The sequence below is a fragment of the Rattus rattus genome, chromosome X (assembly GCF_011064425.1).
Source record: "Rattus rattus isolate New Zealand chromosome X, Rrattus_CSIRO_v1, whole genome shotgun sequence".
In the NCBI taxonomy this organism is placed as follows: Eukaryota; Metazoa; Chordata; class Mammalia; order Rodentia; family Muridae; genus Rattus; species Rattus rattus.
The window spans coordinates 66,653,562-66,673,909 of record NC_046172.1 but is presented as its reverse complement, the minus strand read 5'-3'; the positions used below and the strand labels follow the sequence as shown (position 1 = coordinate 66,673,909).

At 38.4% G+C, this 20,348-nt stretch overlaps 1 protein-coding gene across 1 annotated transcript in view; it reads left to right on the top strand.

Annotated features, from left to right (window-relative positions):
• Positions 1 to 20,348, top strand: part of Nexmif (neurite extension and migration factor) — a 136,794-nt gene that overhangs the window by 100,882 nt on the left and 15,564 nt on the right. Inside the window, 1 exon segment of the mRNA XM_032890242.1 lies at positions 16,060 to 16,115. The gene's annotated coding sequence lies outside the window, so the exon portion shown is untranslated.

Genomic DNA, 20,348 nt, shown 5'->3' with positions numbered 1-20,348 from the left:
CATCTAAGAAAGTCAGGGCAGAAACTAAAGCAGAGGCCATGGAGGGGTGTAACTTACTGGCTTGTTCAGCCTGCTTTTTTTTTTTTAGTCTCCTTTTATCTTTCTCTAAAAAGAAAATAAAACAAAATAACAAAATACACTAAACCATAACAATGACGACAATGACAACAACAACAACAACAATAACCCACAAAATACATTCAGTATGGTTTTTTTATTATTATTAACTTGAGTATTTCTTATTTACATTTCGAGTGTTATTCCCTTTCCCGGTTTCCGGGCAAACATCCCCAACCCCTCCCCCCCTCTTCTTTATGGGAGTTCCTCCCATCCTCCCCCCATTGCCGCCTCCCCCAACAATCTAGTTCACTGGGGGTTCAGTCTTAGCATCAGCCTGCTTTTTTTATACAACCAGAACCACTTTCCCAGACATAGCACCAACAACCATGTTCTGGGCCCTCCTATGTCAATCATTAATCAAGAAAATGCCCCCACAGACTTCTCCAAAGGCCAATCTGGCCTCTTCAAGATGACTCTAACTTGCATTAAGTTCACAAGAATTAACCACCATGTCATATAACTGAAGTTTCTGTGCTAGAAGAAGATATATTGGGAAAAAAGTAAACAAAAAAAAAAAAACATTGTGAAAGAAATTATAGTAACTGGGCCTAAATGTTCTCCTTGCTCGTTATTACAATGATATAAAGATATATGCAGGGCTAGAGAGATGGCTCAGCACTTAAGAGTCCTGGCTGCTCTTCCAGAGGTCCCGAGTTCAAATCCCAGCAACCACATGGTGGCCACAACCATCTGCATGGGATCTGATGCCCTTCTGGTGTGTCTGAAGACAGCTACAGTGTACTCATATACATAAAATAAATAAATAAATAAATCTTTTTAAAAAAAGATGTATAACAAGACTGCCTTAATAAGCAACCCTTGCAGAAAGACCTTTTTAGTTTCAGGTTCATGAACCCAGGTAAAATGCAATGTCTGCAGTTGTCTGTCCCACTTAGAGAACTCTTAAAAGTTCTGACTGAGGGAAACATTAAATATAACTAGCTATTGGGTCTAAGCATTATTGTTTAATAGGTTAGTAATAACCTTATGTTCCTTTTCTGCTTCCCCTCCCTTCCTTCCTCTCCTTCATTTCCTTTATGTTCCTTTCCAAGAGTTATCACACCATGCAGCCTAGGCTAGCCTCTAACTCACTATGAAGCCCACTCTATTTTCAACTCACTTCCTCCATCCTGAGCGCTGGAATTACAGTAGCACTCCACCATGTCATTCTATATAACAGCCCTCTTTAATTCTGCTGCAGGACGATAAGATTTGGACATCTTGTTGAATTTTAGGTTTATTTCCTTCTCTAGTCTATAGGCAGCTAGAGTGGACTAGAAAACTTTTGGTGCTTTAAATGTTCAAGATGGTGATCTAGCCCTTTAGTTTTGAGGTTGGTGTACTGTGTGTGAGTATACATATTTATCACACACAGTCGCCATCTTCGAAAGTGAGGGTGCACATCTTTCTCAGCCATCTCTTATTAAGCCGTTAAAGTAATGCCAACATCTGAAGCTAGCACATTCTGGTTCTAGAAGGTCAAGAGTTTTTCCTTGGAGTAAACTGAGTTTAGCCTGAGCAGAGAAAGACATTCATTATTATTATTATTATTATTATTATTATTATTATTATTATTATTATTACTGTGTGTATCTGTGTGTCTGTGGGTGTGCATGCGGGCATGCATAGAGGCACATCATATGACCTGTTCTATCACTCTCTGCCTTGTTCCATTTTATAAGGTCTCTCACAGAACCATAGAGCCAGGATGAGAGTCAGCAAACCCCACTGGCCCTCCTGTCTCTATCCTGCTAGGGTTTCTGGCTTCTTCACCACCATGCCTGTTTGCTGAGGGCCCAAACTCATGCTTGTGCAGCAAGCAACTCTTAGTAAGCCATCTCTCCAGCCCTGACCAAAAGTCTGCAAGGGTAAGGAATATTAATAATTAATGCAATTTCTTTGAATGAGTCCAACTCTCTTCTGGAGCATACACATTCCTTGTTCTCAAGTATTACTTCCTTGTATCTTAATAAGTAAAAGGAATGACACTTTGAGAGCATTTTATTTTATTACCATTCTGTCCTTGCTTAAGCAGCATGGTTGGGCAGCCATTCTTTGGCATGAAGCATCAAGATACAAATTTAGATTAGGCCCATTTTTCTTTCTTAAACACAAAACACTGCCCAGACAGGAGACTTGCACCATATATAGTTTCATTCTGCTTCTTAACTGAAATCATTTCTATAGGATTCCTGGTGGCTGGAAGGCAAATTGAACATTCTACTTTGATCTTGTATTAGCAAAGCAGATGGTTTTGTTAAACAACTCCCTAGGGAAGATTTGGGTCTCTGTTCTGGCTTTCAACATAGCCAAAAAGAATCCCAGACTGGAGAGAGCTGAATGGGCCTTTGAGACATTTTCACTCAATCCCTCATGGTACATATTGAAAATTCAAGCCTAGAATTGAATAAAGAAATTTGTTCAAGGTCACAGTCACATAATGAATTTCTGGCTTCAAGAGAGACTATTGTTCCCTCCTATGCAAAGGAGGACTCTATCAGCTACTGTTTAAACTATGAACTCTGTGAGTATGAGTATTTCATGTATGCCATTATAGTTTAATTTTTAATGATTGGGATAGTTTTATATTTACAAAAATTGTAATATACAAAAATCATGATTGTGTTTTCTTTTATATTGCTGTGGTATAGTTTCAGAATAAAACCATAGATTTCCTCATTTTTCTTTCTATACTAACATCTAGATCATGGATCATGATAACACAAAATATTTGATCTACAATATTTCCTTAGTCTTCTCCAGTCTATGACAGTTTCTTAGGTTTACTCGTAAGATATTTTAAACAAAGCCTCTCAATTTGTGAATCTGAGAATTTTCTCACGGTTGCTCAAGGGTTATGAACTTTTGAAAAAAAAATACCACAGAGATTAAGTGTCATTACCATCACAGTATCTATAAAGTGGTACACAATATTAATAAGTATCAATAGTTAACTTTGTTAATAAGATTTGCCATGTTCACACAATAGAAAGTTGCTGGAGATTTTTTTTTCTTTTCTGTTCTCTATGCTTCAGACATTCACCCACACCTAGGTTCAACCTCCTTGAAACGAAGAATACTTGTATATATTTACATATGTCGGAATATAATTCATTTTTTCTAAGACAGTGTCTCACTGTATAGTTGTGACTGTCCTGGAACTCATTACTGTCCGAAACTCATTGTGTAGATTAGGCTGACCTCAAACTCACAGCGATCCACCTATCTCTGTCTCCCAAGTGCTGGGATTAAAAGTGTGCACCACTAAACCCAACTTCATCTAATGTAATTTATAAAAATAGATATACAATTTGGAGTTCTTTTTAAAGAATATCATCTTTTGTTGACTGCTTATCTGATAACTTACTTAAATGTGCATGAACTTAGAAGTGTTTTAGATGTTAGATTGTAAGCCAGTACTTACCAACTTATCTGTTTTGTTGCTCAAAATGTTCTTCCTTTGACCATAAAAGATTCTTCCAGATTAGCTTCTGTATCCTTTTGACATGCAGCTCACATTTTATCTTTTTAGATTGATAATTTTTCTGCTACTTCAAAATACTCCAGACTCACATTATATTTTTCCCTTCCGTAGACCTAGAACTAGCAGTTTCTCCAAGGAATCCTAATTGCTTTTGTTGGGGACTATATTTGAAAACCAAGATCTGAGAGTAGCCATTCTTGACAAACTAGCATTGTTTCTATACTTTCTCAATGGATAACTTAAGTAATATACAACCATGAATTAATATACACATATGTATCTACAATTGTATATCAATCCATTTTATGTATATTAAGCTAAATACCAATGCCATGAACAAATCCAGTAGTAATCTAGTCTTCTGTTCCTGATTACCTATAAATTTCTTCTCTAACAGTGAGAAAACTGTGTTCTACCACCCACTATCCATTTGCTTATTTCTTCAATCCCAAAACATGTAAACCAGTTTCAGAATTGACCTAGTTTCCCTATGAAAGCCAAATTGGTTGACAGGAATAATGTTTATGTTCAGTTATTTATCATTACAATTTTATGTCTAAACACATTTTCTCAAGTTATATGTGCCTTATATCCCTCAGTACACTTACATCATATATGTTTAATATAGTTAAGCTTGTTACCACAGTTTTCATTCCATCAAGTAATCTTCCAACAGAATATCATGAATAGTGTCAGGGATTGGTTCTTACACACAGGATGGGTCTCAAGTTGGTCCAGTCATTGGTTGATCATTCCCTCAATCCCTACACCATCTTTCTTCCTGCACATCTTGTAGGCAGGACAAATTTTGGATTGAAGGTTTTGGGGATGGGTTGGTGTCCTCCTCCCTCCATTGGAAATCTCACCTGTCTACAGGAGGTGGCCGCTTCAGGTTCCATATCTGCCACTGCTTGGAGTCTCAGCTAGAGTCACCCCTATAGGCTTCTGGGAGCCTCCCCTGTCTTTGAGTCACCCATTCTGTTCTCTCTCCCAGTCCTTTCCATGCCCTACCCTCTCCCCACACCTGATCCTACCCCAGTTTCCCTCTCCACCCCCTCTCCCATCCACCCACCTCCCTCCATTAACTTCCCTCCCTCTATCCATCTCCAATGTCTTTTTTATTTCCTCTTCTGAGTGAGAGTCAAGAACCCTCCCTTGGACTCTCCTTGTTACTTGGCTTCTTTGGATCTGTGGGTTGTAGCATAGTTATTCTGTACTTTATGGCTAATGTTCACTTAGAAGTGAGTAGATATCATGTGTGTTTTTCTGTGATTGGGTTACCTCACTCAGGATGATATTTTCCAGTTCCAACCATTTGCCTATGAATTTCATGAAGTCATTGTTTTTGATAGCTGAGTAATATTCCATTGTGTAGATGTACCACATTTTCTGTATCCATTCCTCTGTTGAAGGGCATCTGGGTTCTTTCCAGCTTCTGGCTATTATAAATAAGGCTGCGATGAACATAGTGGAGCAAGTGTCCCTGTGGTATGGTAGGGCATCTTTTGGGTGTGTGCCCAGGAGTGGTATAGCTGGGTCCTGAAGTAGAACTATTGCCAATTTTCTGAGAAACTGCCAGATTGCGTCCTAAAGCAGGTATACAAGTTTGCAGTCCCACCAGCAATGGAGAAGCGTTCCCCTTGTTTCACATCCTCCCCAGCATGTGCTGTCAGTTGAGTTTTTGAGTTATCCATTCTGACAGTTGTAAGATGGAGTCTCAGAGTCGGTTTGCTTTTCATTTCACTGACAACTAAGGACACTGAACATTTCAAGTGCTTCTCAGATTCCTGTGTTGAGAATTCTCTGTTTAGATCAGTACCCAATTTTTAATTGAGTTATTCGGTTGGTTGATGTCTAGTTTCTTGAGTTCTTTATATATTTTGGATTTCATCTTTCTGACAGATGTAGGGTTAGCAAAGATCTTTTCCCAATCTGTAGGTTGTCCTTTTGACAATGTCTTTTGCCTTACAGATGCTTTTCAGTTTCATGAGGTCCCATTTATTAATTGTTGATCTTAGTGCCTGAGCTCTTGGTGTTCTGTTCAAAAAGTTGTCTCCTGTGCGAGTGAGTTCAAGGCCATATGGTGGGTATTCTAGTGAAGTAGAAAGAACATAAGATTTACAAAGAATTTAATTCTACTTTCAACTCAAGTCATTTGATTGCCTTGAAACTTTGTTTCCTTTAGCATAAAGTAGAGGAAATAATTCATAATGACATTATTATATAGAATACCCAATATGAGTTCCACTTTTGACAGTTTGCTAAAAGTCTCCAGATGTCATTATAACCAGAAAACTATTTGTTATAACAAAAAAGAGAGAAAGCTGTAATGGAAAGTGTGCATTAGAAAAGGCCTTAAAGGTATAAGTTTCCAAAGTCTTCTCAGTAGTAGACTCACATAGGATATCCTTAATCCCTAAGCGATGAACTACAGAAACATGGGTAAAATATTCTCAGGAATCCTCTCTAAAATGGAAGCCCAAACTTTAGAGATTGAATGTAATTCCCCCCCCCAAAAAAACAGATCCCACAGAAAGAAAAGGCAATAAATTACATTTTATAAATTCGATTTAGAAAAGTTTGTATTGCTCAGGCATTCACGATGTCCTTGTCAGTTAATAGCACAGGTGTCATCCCAAGTCTCCAGTTCCCGAGAGCCAACTGAGGTCACATAGATGAGCACATTGAGGAATATACAATATTTGAGAAAATTAGGTCTGCTTGACCAACATTTCCCTCTATAGATAGGTATGAAGATACTAATTTACTGTGTGTGTATAATGTGTGTTAATAATGCAGTGTATAAAATGTGAGAAATTATAGCTTTAATAAGAGCTAGAGTTGGTCTAGGATGTTATTAAGTACAGCAGGAATATAAAATTGCATGGGAAGTTGCCTTGAAAATTGAAAAACTGTTTTAAAAATTCTAATGAGGATTTTATTTTTCTCTATGATTAGAAATAATTTCATCCCAGCAACCACATGGTGGCTCACAACCACCTATAATGAGATCTGATGTCCTCCTCTGGTGTGTCTGAAGACAGTGACAGTGTACTTATAGAGAATAAATAAATCTTTAAAAAAAAAAAAAAAAGAAAGAAAGAATTTCATCTTCGCGCTCTTTTATTCCTATCATCCTTAGGTTTGGTCTCCTCATTGAGTCTTGGATTTCCGGGATGTTTTGGGTTAGGCACTGTTTGCATTTTGACTATTGTGTCAATATGTTTTCTCTGGCATCTTTTGTCCCTGAGATTCTCTCTTCTATCTCTTGTATTGTGTTGGTGATGCTTGCATCTATGACTCCTGATCTCTTTCCTAGGTTTTCTATCTCCAAGGTTGTCTCCCTTTGTGATTTCTTTATTCTTTTTCTCTCCTTTATTTCTTTAGGGGAGTTATTTATGTCTTCTTAAAGTCCTCTATCATCATCATGAGATGTGATTTTAAATCTAAATCTTGCTTTTCTGGTGTATTGAAGTATCCAGTACTATCTGTGGTGGGAGAACTGGGCTCTGATGATGCCAGGTAGTCTTGTTTTCTGTTGATTAGGTTCTTGCGCTTGCCTCTCGCCATCTGGTTATCTCTAATGTTGATCAGATGTGATGGTCTTGCTGTCTCTGTCACAGGAAGAGCTTGTCCCTCCTGTGGGCCTGTGAGCCTGTGATCTTAGGAGTGAGAGCACTCCTGGGAGACCAGCTCTCTCCAGGCAGGTTTTGGATCTGGACAGTCTGCCCTGTGCGCTCCTGGCTCTTTGGACAGTCAGTGGAGAGAAAGTGGGGTCCCACCTGTGGACTTAGGATTGAGAGCGATCCTGGCAGACCAGCTCTCTGCGGGCAGGTAACAGTATATTTCTTGGTGGATTGTATTGTAGGGTTGTTGTTTTGTTTGTTCCCATTATTTTTTTATACAAGCTACCTTGCTCAACAACCCAGGGGGGGTTGGCAAAGATGTAGACCTCTCAAAGAAAATACAGAACTGAAACAATGAAGAAGGGCATAGCCAGATCCTTCCCAGCAAATCCTAGGGAATGCTCTGTGAAGTATTTTTACTATGGTGACTAGTACCTGTAGTAAATTTGAAGAAGAATGGAAATGAATTTATGTGACCCTGGGTGTGGCTGAAGTGTACTGTTTTTGAGCTAAGTACTGGACTTTATTTCCAGCCCAGCCTTGAGCAGAGGGGTGTGGAGGGCAGGAGGTGGAGGTGCTAAGGATAAAGAAAGAGTATTTTAAAAATCCATGCATAGAGGTGAAGATGAAAATGCGTGTACCCTTACCTAAGACATGCCAGAGGATCGTCTGTTTTCTGTCTGAACCCAAGTAGTAATGGCAAACAAAATTGTTAAATAGCTTCCGAAAGAGCGACCACTAGCATCCTAATGGAACTTTGTTAGGAAAGTGGGTGTCAAATATATTTTGTCTCCCTTCAAGCTCTTCCTCTGCTTTAAGCCAAATCCCAAAAGTGGGTCCTGAGGTCGTTATTTTTAGTTTGTATATGAGCTTGAATTGGCTCATTTACTTAGCTCATACATTAATTTCACTCCCGTATCTCAGAGATCAATGTCAGTGATCTCCTTTGACTAGGCTTATGCTGCCAGACCTTAGTAGCCCTGGAAAGTTTTTATATATAATACAGTATGGTCTCTTTAGAATGCTGGAAGAAGAGATAATGTGGGGAGACCCTGAAATCAAGGGAACTCATAGCTTCTTTTGAAGTAAAGTATTTGGAGGTTGTACATTAAAGAAATAAGGGACTGATTCATTCCCTGTCTTACTGTATCTTGCCTTAGAACTGCTTCTTTTACCCTTTCATAGCAGTTAAAATAGCATTTGCATAATTTTTACACTAATGCTTCCTTATGTATTATTGGATCCTTGTACCATTTTTGTTGATGCACCAAGGCCAAACTCAAATGTTTTTTTCTACACAAACATTGAATTTAACTTCCTGTGATATCTTGAGGAATTTTATGGAATGCTGTCTTATATTTAGTTACATTTCTTTCTGTTTTAAATTATACTTATTCATATATGTATATGTTTCATTTATTAGATTCAAAAATGGTCAATATAAGATCTATTCACAGCTGACATAGTGAGCAAATAATGAATAATGGAAAAGAAATAGAGTAGAAAACAAATATTAAAGCTTAGATAATATCGGTAATCATTTAATTACTAGCAGACATAGAATTGTGATTTTTTTTCTAATTTTGTATTATTATTTTAAAATCCTCCAACACACTAGTTCCTAAATACACTCTTTAGAAAATTTGAGATGATTTAAAGAAGTGGTAGAGCGTGAGTGATTGGCATAACTTGCCTGGATAAAGGATGTAGGATTGTTGTCCTGTATGCAGCTGAGTTGGTAAAGTGCTTTGATCCTAGCTTTACATAGACCTAGTATACATCTGTAACCTAACACTGGAGAGGTGGAGGGAAGATAGAATCCCAGAGTCATCCTTGGCTACATGCAGGTCTGAGGCCTACCTGCTACAAGGGACATTGTCTCAATACAAAACAAAATGTATAAAGGGTGATATTCTGAACAAACAAATCAGTGAACACTCATAAAGAGGATAGGAGAACACGGTTTATAGAGTAACGAGGCCACATCTAACCAGGGACCTTTGGAGCATGTCGTGAAAAATCATGAAGAAGTCTGGGAACATGTGGTGGTAGGAAATTAGGCCTGTGTTGAAGGCCTTCTGAGGGGGAGTGAGGGAGGGGGCTGGAGAGACGGCTCAGCAAGTGCACAGTCTTATCAAACTAACCTTCAGAAACTGAGGAAAGATGATCAGAAGTATTACCCTGTCTCATAAAACCGTTTAACTTGCTCAAGTTAGCATAAAATCTTAATTGCCAAATTTTCAAACCAAAACCCAGAGAATGCTGTTTTTCAGGTTTCCTTTCTTCCCCCAGGCACTGTACTGTCCTTTCTCTGTGTAATTCTTTCTACTGGAATTACACGATGTTCTAAATACTTCCTAGCTTTCAAGTTTAGTAGGTTTCTTTTCTTTTTTTCTTTTTTTTTCAGATGTAATGTCATATTTTTTAGATTTTCTGTTATTCTTCTCTCCATACAATATATCTTTTTTGCTTTAAAAATGTTTAATTTTTCCATCTTTATTAACTTATATTTTTATTTACATTTCGTTGTTATTCCTTCCCGGTTCGGGCCAACATCCCCCAACCCCTCCTAGTCCTTCTACATGGGTGTTCCCTCTCATCCCCCCCATTGCCGCCTCCCCCAACAATCCGTTCACTGGGGGTTCAGTCTTGGCAGGACCAAGGGCCCCTTCCACTGGTGCTCTTCCCAGGATATTCATCTTAATTGCAGCCTCCACTCCTCCAAGCCTTCCCCAACCTCCCATCTCCCTCAGATCCCTGTCCTCCATTTCCCTCGAAAAGAGCAGGTCTTATCAACTGAACACAGCACAAAAGATGCAAAAAAAAAAAAAAAAAAGGCACAAATCCCTCATATCCAGGCTGGACAAGAGAGCCCAGTAGGAGGAAAAGGGTCCCAAGAGCAGGCTAAAGAGTAAGAGACACCCTCCTCTCACTGTTAGGAGTTCCACAAACCGCCAAGCCAAACAACCACAGCATGTATACAGAGAACCTAGTGCTTACCCATACAGGTTGCCTGATTGCATTCTGTCTCTGTGAGCCCTGTTTAGTTGATTCTGCAAGCTGTGTTCTGTAGGCATCCTCAACCCTACTGGCTCCTACAACCACTCCACCCACTCTTCCATAGAATTTCACGAGCTCAGGCTACTGTTTGAGTGTGGGTCTCAGCATCTGCTCCCATCAGCTACCAGAGGAAGCCTCTCTGATGATGATTGAGCTAGTCACCAATCTATGTGTGACTATAGCAGAATATCAGGAGTCATTTTATTGCTTTTTTTTTTCCTGTTAAGTCTTGTTTAGTTCTACTCTGGGTCTCTGTGCCTTCCAGCTTTCAGTTCCTGGCCATCCAGGCAGTACCAGGCATGGGCTCCTTCTTGTGGCTTCAGCCTCAAGTTAGAGCAGTCAGTCATTGGTGGGTCATTCTCACAAGTTCTGAGCCAACATTGGCCAGCACATCTTGCAGGCAGGACAGGTGTGGGTAGATGGCTTTGTGGCTAGGTTGGTGTGCCAGTCCCACCACAGGAAGCCTTGTCTGGTTAACAGAAGATTGACAAGTTCAGGCGGTATGTCCTCTATTACTAGTAGTCCCCATTAGGATCACCCTCATAGGTTTCAGGAAGTTTCCACTGCACTAGGTTTCCACCCACTAAATACCCCCCTATCCCAGTCAGTCTCTTTCTCTCTTTCCCTCCTTCCATACTGGAATCAGATCTTGTTTCTACAACTTTCTAGCTTTAAGGATTTGTCAGGTTTCTTAATTCATCTGACCTTTAAGATTATTTCTCCTTCCATGAAAAGTAATACCCAATTTATAATTCTATTGCACAGACCAAATAAAATAACAGATGGGACATGTTTATAGCCTATAAAATACTGTGAAAATATAAGGTAGTTTTATCATGTTAGTCAATAAATGCCAAAAGGCACAAAATTTTATCACATCTGTGAACCATGATTTTTCACAAGATCATGTGATTTATTGTTCCAAGCCTATATATAGACCCAGATTTGCTTAAGTTCAGTTCACTTGGATACTCTGAGTAAAGTTAACATTGGAGAAAAATATCTAATCTTTTGATACAAAGGCCAGTAGCTATTATATCACACAGATATAGTTAGATTTTTTTAAGTTGGTATCTTAGTGAAATCCCTAATGAATGCCCAAGAGTGATTAAAACAGTCTTCCTTTAACAGAGGAAATATTTTATAGGCAATTAGTAAAATGTAAGAAAATTAGATGAATACTGAATTTATATTCCCCTGTTACTTCAAAGTATGAAACATAAATCTATGTTCCAAACCTCCCAATATGTAGAAATACCTTTAAGGAGGTGACAAGAAAGTATTAAATAATCCTTCTCTCACTGTAAGAATTCCTTCCCTAGGGAGATGTAAGCAAAAGGATTGCCCTCCTCTTAACACTCCCAAGACAAACCAAAGTATTATTCCATCGAAGTCTAACTTAGACAACCACTGACTATATTGGGTTTATTTACAGAGAATGGGCGACTTCAGAAAGTCTCACCCAACCGAGATGATGGATTCTTCAGAGACACATAGATGAATGGATGACCCTCACACATATTCATTTAGTATTTCCCAGTCTGTATAATCCCAAACCCTTACAATCTGTCAATGTGTGTAATTGCACATGCAATTAAGGTAGAATTTCATACAAATGACTAGGAAGGGAAGGAAAGAATTGTAGGATTTTTAATGAGTTCAATGTCTCCCTATTTCCCCCTTCTCTGTGAGAACAGCAACAATCAAAAGGCCAATCTTGATGTCCTTGTGGTCTCCTGCAAGCAGGCAGTTTATCTGCTGAAGTAGCATTTGGAGTACTACATTCTACAACATATATTCATATCACTGTGTAGGGGTTAGTGTGGTAGTATATGTAAAATCTGAGGTAATGAATGTAGCATCATGTATTAAATGGGGTGGAACAGAAGGAATTCCGGAAAGGTGGATATCTGTGTAGGCCGGAATAGATTTCAGAAGACTAATGGAAAGACAGCAAAATCTTTCTGTATCTTCGGATAGAAAGAGTAAGAATGTCTTCCAAATAGAAGAACCATGTCAGGTACTGTGCATGATTCCAGGTAAGGCTCTTGAGATATGGCAGGGACAGACTATTGACAGATTGTAATTCTAACAGAGGAGACTAAGTTGGATGTGGTAGGCTGTGGTTACCCTTTGTGAATTCCTGGGTTGTGTGTTAAGCAGTGCACAGGGCATATTATTATATACATAAGCACTTACTATCAAAACTCACTTATTAGCTTTCTTTGTGCGATGTAGTAGTAGGTATGAAGAATGTGTGTTGATGAAAGGAAGATATGGTAAGGAGAGAATAAGGGATGTTGAAAACCAGGAAAGAGAATAACAATCTAAATGTAAATAAGAAATAAAGTTAATAAAGATGAAAGAGAGAGAGAGAGAGAGAGAGAGAGAGAGAGAGAGAGAACAATCAGAACACTGGGGATCAGAAAATCCTTATCTATCAGTGTGAAGTCTGGCGTAATAGGGAGTTTAGATATGGTATAGATGGGCCTGAAATTCCATACCTTCCCAGAGCTAAATCAACAAATGGCTTCTGGATCTGAACAACGTCCAGGAGCCAAAATGGGCAACAATCTTCCCTCTTCGAATTTCTCAAAGCATGTGCCCTCATTTGTGTTAGTGTATGTGACTGAGTCAAAATGACCTCTATTGTCTGTAAGGAAAGAAGTTCCAAAGAAAAATCGAACAAACTCAGCACCAAAGGACTAAACAAAGAGGACGTTAAATTGAAAACAAGAGAAAAGTCATTTAAGTAGCAAGCTGTTTTTAGTTACTCAGGAAAATGTTCACTTTGACACACATAAACAAACAGTTGAATCTTTTCCTTCCCCTAAAACACTTACATGCATCCTGAACATACTGGATTAGAATGATAAGGCTGTGTGACTGTGAGAAGGTTTCTTAAAACTCTAAGAAACCTCAGGTTTCTCATTTGTGAAATAGTAATGCTAATTCCTTTCTACTTCAGGGGGTTTTGTGTAAGGGTTAAATAATACAAGTCAATGTAAAGCTTCTAGAACATAGAATGAATTTGGTAAACTTAGTGATTATTAGACATGAAGAGAAGACTGGTCAGCCTACTATTGGTCCTTAAACTTGAATTCCTTTATAAACAGCCAACATTTCTCTCAGCTTGCTGTTTAAGTGGTGGCTAATGGGTAGAATTTACCCTAGTGTGATAGCAGCTGCTTAAATGGCAGCTGGGCTTTACTTTATTTAACTAGCTACAGTTGAGTAGCGGTTAGGTCGGATGAGTGATCAGCAGCTAATAAATACAGTATGTAACTTGTCTTGGTGAAATACTGTATCTTTACCCTTACTCTTTGTAATCATATTTTGTGTGAATAAAATAAACCTACTCCCAAGGGTAATGTGACTTTAATTTAACTGGTACAAAATATGCATTTTCTCATAGAGTTTGATTATGATGCAGCTTCACTTGAGAGAACTTAAAAAATAATGAAAGATACCATGAAAGATACCATATGGGAATCATTGAAAATACAAGCTATTTATTGCCATTCACCTGCATATGCTGTCCATGGAGCCTGTTGGTGACTACCAGAGCCGAGGATACTGTCCTTTGATTACAGTATAAGTGATGGCATGCTTATATTTTTTGGTTATGCTTGGGTTCTTGGATGAATTGCTTTCCTTGTTCAGCAAGATGGGGATTTAATATAAAAAGTACAAATACTACTATGACTTTTCCAGGTGAGGTTATGTGTACATCTTCCCCCTTCACCTTTGTGCACTTTTATGGTAATGTAGACAAATAAATAGTTCTTTTGGGGCATAAATAAATTATACAAAAATAACTACTTTTGGTTATCTGTGGATCATTGGATCTAAGATGCCACAATATTCTCTACAGCAATTTATCAGGTGATAAAATGTTTAGCCTACCTTGGCTATTCCACTATAGTGGAATCAAATCACTATGGTACCTTCTTGGTGACAACTATTTAGATGATCACAAAGATTTTAGTGTCAGCAGCTATAGCTATGACCCGGCAAGGCAGAACTGACCCCTTATACTCCGGCGAATATTGTGAACAAAAATTAGGAGTCGATTTTGTGATGTTAATGCGCCTGAAATTTTTTACACAGCTCCTTGGCCTCATGTCTTCATATTATGAAACCATAAGATTGTTTCTCTGGTAAGTAAGTTCAGTACCTGCCAGTATTAGCAAAATGACCAACTGATTCTGTGATGTGTTTGCAAATAACAAGGTACTTCTTATTAAATAGTCTCTGTAGGGGCTATGGATCTTTAATTACAGGATCATATTTAGAGCACTATTTTTATAATACCAGCTTTTTACCTTTTCAAGATCCGGCATCTTGCAGGGAAAAAAAGCCTACATATTGTGGTTAGAATAGAGATAGGAATACCTTGTCTGAATATGGTACAATTTCTCCAGAATTGTATAAATATACTGGAATATTTTGTGAACAAAAGAGGTGAATGATAACACTGAACTAGTTGAGAAAACTACAAAATTGGAGGAAAAATTAAAAGAGGTCAATAAAATATGAAGAAGAAAGAGTGAACAAAAATAACGTGGGCCAGAATAATAGTCCCCCAATCTTTTAATATGTGTCAAAATTACTTGTCTATAATCCACGAGTTGCTTCATTATTTAGAAGATTCATTTGATCTAGTAAGAATATATATATCTTACTCAGCCCATATTCCTGCCATCTTACTGGTATCTTAGTTTTAAGTGAGGCTGACTCTTTGGGCCCTAATGGTCTCAGGAGTACAAAGGAGATGGGTTATGTAATAAGCAGTGCTGTCACCATATTTATCTTCCCTTCTAATCCAAGCATAGTACCTACCTTAGTTACAGAGCCTATTGTATGGTGAACAGCTATTTTATATCTTCATTGAAAATGTTATGGGTCAATATACTTATTATCAAAAATGACAATAGAATGGATGATGTATTTAATATTTAAAATGTATAACTACGTAACAAAAGTTTGATTTATTTCAAGAAAGCCAATCGGGGTGTGTGTGTGTGTGTGTGTGTGTGTGTGTGTGTGTGTGTGTGTGTGTTGTGTTTGTTTCATTGGGGATTAAACCAAGCATGTCATGTATTTATTTTCTTGAGGTCCCAGGGATTGAACCTAAGCATTCTTGAATCCATTGTTTCTCTCACCTGAGCTCCCTACAGTTTTTAAATATAAAAAGCAGGAATTAGCCTCATTTTACAGAATCGCATAGCAATAATGAGATAAAGGCATGATTTAAACTTGGGCCCTGGCTGCTGGTCCAGGATTCCTCTTGTCTCCCAATATGACCTCTTGTGATTCAAATTAGGTTGACTACCTCGTGTGCCACTTTGGTCACTTTTCTACCAAACTGTATTGAACAAACTACGAGCTTTAAAGCCCTCAGGGCCCAAGCAGCTCCATCGCAACAACTTTATACTGCTTTTTCCCCTAGCCCTTGCTTTTTCTCATCAACCAACCAAGATGACAGTTACTTTACTGACTCACGATATGGTGATATTCAAGTGTAAGAATGTATGTGGCCATTTTGTTAAATTGTAAAGCTATCTGTAATTATGTATTTATTAGTCCCTTAAATTTAACTGAAAGCAACACTGGAAAAGCAGACAAACCCTCACTCAAAACCAACCAAACAAACAAAACACACCAGAAAGGTTTGGTTTTTATTCGTAGTCGTTCTTACTGTATTTCTTTTGATTAAGTTTCAACTGCCAAAAATATATTGATTATAATGCTAACTCTTGATTTCAGGTGTTCTGCAAGCTGAGGACTAACTTCAGTCTCCTCTACCTTTTTATTAGTTTCCTGTAAGTAGATATTTTATATATGAAGCGTTCAATGGGCTTGTTTTACTACAGCAGCATGTTAATGAATTCAAGATTGTCATTTAATTCTTATCATCAGTTGGTCCACATATTCGTTATTGATCTTTTTGTTATCACCGAAAGAAATGAGTTTCATTGTGACACGTCCATTATATTGTTTATTTTTGCCTACCACTTTCTTTCCCTGCTCTTCTTGCTTATCCTTTCTCCACTCAAATTATACCACTTTCTATTTTCACGGCACATATATTCCTATATCTAATCTTATTCCTCCTACCCCTCTTCTTCCTCACTTTCAGGGAGAGGGAGAGAGAGAAAGAAAGAAAGCCGAGAATGTTTCACATTGATTCAGCAATGCATTTCTGTAACATAGTAGTTAGAATAAATGATCCACGGAATCTATGTTTATGGCCCAGCAAAGAACCTGTGCCCCCAGCCCTGGTATCTTAATACGAGACAGGACCATGAGCTTGACCGGAGTAACTTAGTGCTAGATCTAAACCCCGATTTTCTTCCTGTGAGATGGAGTTCAATGAGTTAACTTTTTCTGAGATTTTTTTTCCATATTTATTAAAGGAAATAATAACATCTGGTTTGCAAGGCTGCTGTTTGCATAAAGTCATAAGTATATTTAAAGTGCTTAGTAAAGTATCACTCAATACATGTTAGTCTTCTCTCACCACCCTGTGAATGTAAAGTATAACCAGGTAAGTCTGTGGATGCGTCAGTGTGGACTACATCCCCACTCCTATAGAAAGACCTTCTGAGAACATATCTTAAGACGACAGAGGGTTTCCAGCATCCTATCTGAATACTAATGGCAGCATTATTATAGATATACAAGCAAATAAGTACTCAATCTTTAACAGCTGTGTTTAGTTAAGTAACATTTAGAAAGTGCAGACTTTAATCTGTGTTTTCTCTTTGGATTTCATCACCATCTGATTTGCTTTTTTCTGGATAAAAAGTGTAATTGTAGCTTGATATTTTTTCCCTCACTATACACATATTTCAGCCATCCTCCAAAGAAAATGCTGCCTTTTAAAAAGCCTAAATAGGACAATGTAAATATTTGAAAGACATGGCAATAAGTGGATACCTAGAGAGGACTTTAGACTAAAAACTTTAATGACTAATGCCTTTTTTCCTGAAAAGTACTGTTTCTTTAGAGGGACAGATAACTGTAGAGACACTACATCAAAGCTTTATTCCTCCCTGTTTGCATAGCTGGGTGAATTAATAGCCAAAAAAGAAGCTATGATTGAGTACAAGAGGATGGGAGGAATGTCCACGGAATTTGAGGCATTCCTCCTTTCTCAAGGAGGGACTAGACAAGGCAAGTTTCTGGGACAGAAACCATTGGTTCCTCTGACCTCTCTTTTCCACCTAAAAGCTTTGATTCTAGATTCTACCTTGGAACCTGAAATTCAATAGCACAAGGTTATAAAGATCTGAGGACGGGGACCAAATATGGTCTTTGGGGGTAGTGCCGAGCATCAGCTAGGGCTATGTGAAACCAATAAGGCTACAGCCATGAAGAAGCTCCACTACTGAGAGGGCAAAGGTTTTCAATTTGTCCTAAACCATGTCCCTCCACAGTCCACAGCTTCACTTCCCTTGCTGCTGCTCAGCAAAAATCAGGTCTGTAATCCCAGGGCTCTCATAGGGAAGCAGAGACAAGAAAATCCCCGGAAGCTCTCAGGCCCCCGAGCTTGGTGTACACAGAAGTAAGTGAGACTCTGTGTCAAACAAAGTGGAAAACTGAAGACCTTGTCCAGAGTTGCTCTCTGACCTCCAAATAGAATCTGTATCACGTGCATGCCCATACATACACTCGTGTACACACACGCACACACACACACTCCATACATAAATATGTCCAGAGGTAAAAGAGAATTCATTTTATCTATAACCCATGCACCTGTGCTACTCAGTGGCACAGCTAAGACTCAGAAGCCAACTTGGTGACTTCATCCAAGCCTATTCCTTTTTCTCCATACTCTTGCTTCTACCTATAACCAAAAATACTACTTAAGTACCGTCTATTACTATCAATATTGTTATATCATGTATCACAAGCTTTATGAAATAGTTGGATCAGGAAGAAAGAGAAACTAAATTTATTTACTAAGTTCTATGCCCAGCACTAAAGGGATGTATAACAGTCACAAGTAACTATTGTGAACCATAGCCCCCTAAGGTTGATTTGGGATCTTTGAGTCTACAGCCCAGATTTAATAGGGTTGTGAAATCAAGAATTTAAAACCAGACCATTCTAATTAGGTGTCCTTTATGTTGGAGCCATTCCCTGGGCCATTAAGTGCCTCTAGTCCTGTCAACATAACATCTGAAGCTTGTGAACATAATTTTCTGGATAGGTAGGGCAAAATACATTTGTGGTCTTGGAAATCTAAAAGCCATGTGCCACCAAATAAAATTTAGGAAATCACCATTAAAACATCTTGCTTATAAATGTGTTGAAACCAACCAGAGCTTCCAGGGACTAAGCCACTACCCAAAGACTATACACGGACTGACCCTGGACTCTGACCTCATAGGTAGCAATGAACAGCCTAGTAAGAGCACCAGTGGAAGGGGAAGCCCTTGGTCCTGCCAAGACTGAACCCCCAGTGAACGAGATTGTTGGGGGGAGGGCGGTAATGGGGGGAGGGTGGGGAGGGGAACACCCATATAGAAGGGGAGGGGGAGGAGTTAGGGGGATGTTTGCCCAGAAACCTGGAAAGGGAATAACACTCGAAATGTATATAAGAAATACTCAAGTTAATAAAAATAAATACATAAAATAAATGTGTTGAAACATACGCAGTGTGCTGGAAGAACAGCCTACGTAGATGTGGCAAATGATAGAGTCTTACAAGGCTGAGGATACATCGCCATGACTTCTTTTAAGAAGGTCCTGTTTTTCTCCCTGCCTTATTTTTTAATATCTGAGGAAGCTCTTAGTTTCTTTTCACAGAGCTGGCATTTGATTTTCATTTTAATTTCCATGGTATGTTTGCACTTAATTAGTGCTGTGGCAGGTTGACTGCGTGTTGTTTGCTTTCCGCAAGCCTTGATTGTAATCGAGCCTAGGTTAGAAGGGAAATTGTAGAGTGCCGCAGGCAGTGATATCCAGCCAAGTGGATGAAGTGTCATTTCATTTGGCTTTCAAACTCTGTGCAGAGACTTGGAAGAATGTGACCGTACATTTTTTGAAAAAGCACGCATTTTTTTAAGATGGATAAAATATAGGACCAAGACACCAAAGGCAGAGAGCGCTCATCTATCTTGGCCACTTTACATGTATTTTAATTGAAAAACCTCCATGACTTCAGCTGAGGAAAAAACTATGGATTGGGTGTTTAAGAGGTTTTTAACCTACCACACTGTTTCACTGCCCACAGTTTCTTATCTTTGACAGAATCCCCCTGTCCTTTATAATAATGTAACCAAAATATGGCACACTACGCAGATGGCTTCTGTTATTCCCTTTCTCATGCATGGCTGAGTAACTTGAGTAGGACCTAATTTGATTGGATTTGCTGTGTTTTCTTGAATATCTTATTCGTAGTTGACCAAATTTATTTTAGATTTGTGCAACTGCTTCTATTGATGTCACATAAAGTCCTCCAGTCTGTTTTCTCCATACATTACTTAAATCTGTTATTTAATGTTGTCAAATTGTTACCCAGCTAGTGACAGAAAGCTTGCTTTTTCCTTATGCCTCTCCCTTAGAATTCATTTCATCTTTAAACTTTTCTCTTAGTCAGTATTCTGAGCTAATCTTTCACCCTCGAGTTAGTAACAAAGTCAACCTTTGTGATAGATGTATTTAAAGGCAGAAAACACATTTCTTGAATTTTCTTCCCTAAACTAAACTACAATTTTTAGTATTCTTGTTCTAGACTTTTCCTCCTTAATAATTTCTAGTTTGCCTGCATTGCTCATCAAAGCTGAACAGAGCATACATTCATTTCCTTTTTGCCAACTTAATGACAACCTGTGTTCCTTGTTCAATTACTTATTCATATTTCTGTAGATTTGTTTTTGTTTATTTTTGTTTGTGACAGAATCTTAGTACCCAACACTGATTTGCCTGGAACTTTCTATATAGATCAGACTGACCTTGAACTCACAGTGACCCACCTCCCTCTTCCTTCTGAGTGATAGAATTAAAGACTGCTTCATCACTCCTGTCCTAGTTTCTAATGTATT